Source organism: Cyprinodon variegatus, unplaced genomic scaffold (assembly GCF_000732505.1).
Source record: "Cyprinodon variegatus isolate N-32 unplaced genomic scaffold, C_variegatus-1.0 Scaffold1322, whole genome shotgun sequence".
NCBI lineage: Eukaryota > Metazoa > Chordata > Actinopteri > Cyprinodontiformes > Cyprinodontidae > Cyprinodon > Cyprinodon variegatus.
Genome location: NW_015151775.1, coordinates 152,677 through 154,448, shown reverse-complemented (window position 1 = coordinate 154,448; position 1,772 = coordinate 152,677). Strand labels below are relative to the sequence as shown.

General features: G+C 38.6%; 1 protein-coding gene across 2 annotated transcripts in view; it reads left to right on the top strand.

Annotated features, from left to right (window-relative positions):
- The first annotated feature begins 218 nt into the window (after positions 1-218).
- Positions 219-1,772, top strand: part of LOC107102801 (glycerol-3-phosphate transporter-like) — a 23,323-nt gene continuing 21,769 nt past the window's right edge. For both annotated transcript variants that reach the window (XM_015402234.1, XM_015402233.1), the window contains exon 1: positions 219-344. The gene's annotated coding sequence lies outside the window, so the exon portion shown is untranslated. The remainder of the gene's footprint in view (positions 345-1,772) is intronic.

Genomic DNA, 1,772 nt, shown 5'->3' with positions numbered 1-1,772 from the left:
AAAAAAAGTCAGAATTCTGAGGAAAAAAAGTCAGAATTCTGAGATTAAAGTGTCTGTCTTTTTCCCACGTTAAACTGAAATAAAATTTAAAAATCAGTTAACTTTTTTTTTGTTTTCAGTGGCCCTAATCCTCTTCCGTAGAAATGTGGGTATGTACTGTAGGGTACTTTGGACAAAATGTATAGAATGCTAAATGAGCTTGCCATACCAGTTGTGTGTCGCTGAGTGCGGCTCTGTGTAAAGAGGTTGGTTGGATGGTGACAGTTGCTAGCTTTCACTCAACAAGGAAGTAGAAGCTGCCGTGTTCCGCAGACGGAACAAAGGTCCGTGGTTTGGTGTAATCGGTAAGTTGATCAGTAGAAATGTTGTGGTGAATAATTCTGGACAGAATGCGGAGCATCGATCCCAACAGTCCGTATTGATGCGGTTAAGCTAGCTGCTGTTTAAACTTTGAACTTAATTATTGCCGACATCTCTTTGAGGATTGACGCAGGAACTCAGAGATTTTCTACCGGTTTTATTTTTATCTATTCATTCTGTATTTAAAGCCAGTTTGGGCCATTTCAGAGATGGGTCATTATACATAACAAAGCAGGGACGTGTCGCTTTGTGCTCCACGCGAGGCAGGAACATCTGAGACGTCCTTCCCTCTGTAAACACCGCGACGTGGACAGGACATTGAAACAGGAGGAGAAAAGCTGCTGTTCCACTTTCATTTCATCTCCATGAAGGGTTTCATCCCGCGGCACCTGTCAGCCCGGAGCTCCAGGGCTTAAATCCGGACTCATTTCTCTTCTAAGATTTAAACATCGATTCAATGCAAGTTCTCTCATTTTTAAAAATATTATTCATGCAGGTAACATCAACTCCAACTTCCTTTACCACATTCATTTATTTTTGTTGGATGTATTTATATAAATCATTACTAGTATAGTCAGGGGCGGATTTAGGAAATCTGGAACCCCAGGCAAAGACAGACATGGGCCTCCCTGAATTGAGAATACTACACATAAAACAGGCCCATTATACAGATACAGAAATTTTAATAGAATAGACATGCATTATTAGTTCTATGTTTTTTTCCTCTCTTCTTATCCCTTTTTTGTTGTTTTCCTCTCTATGTTTTGTACCGTTTTGCTGACTTTTCATGCTGTCTCTAAAGGAATGACAGAGCACTAAGATCACTTAGCTGATTGCTCCTTCCTGTATAAAAGGAAAAGTGTTTTTCTCCCTTACACTAACAGATGCTATACTTTAAAATCACATTGATTCTTACCTGGCTCTGATAGGCATCATTCCAAAAAAAGTTAAAAAACAATCCAGGAATCTTTTTAAATTCAAAAAGTTTCCTGGATAATAAGCGAAACGTCTTCAAACTTGGAAACAAGGTCCAGTGGATTGTTTTTTACCTTATTTTTTTTTTGGAATGACTATGACCTGGATGAATAAAGATCTTCATCAGTATAGGCATCATTCTTCTGCAATTCCGTCCCTGGACCAGTTCCTGACTCGTCCTCAATTTATTTTTAATCTTTACCCATAAAATCCCTCAAGCCTTTCGTGTCATCTTCCGTTTTTCTCTTTTTTATCTGTGCAGCGGACTTCTGAAAACCTGACATTCACAGTTTGGAGCGAAACAAACTTTAAAAGTTGCAGCCCACAGTTGTCCTGGTCAAACCATTTTATGTTTGGTGTGAGGAGTTCTAATGGCCCCTTATTTAAAGAAAATATATTCCATATACCTAACGCATATATAAATATATATATGTGTG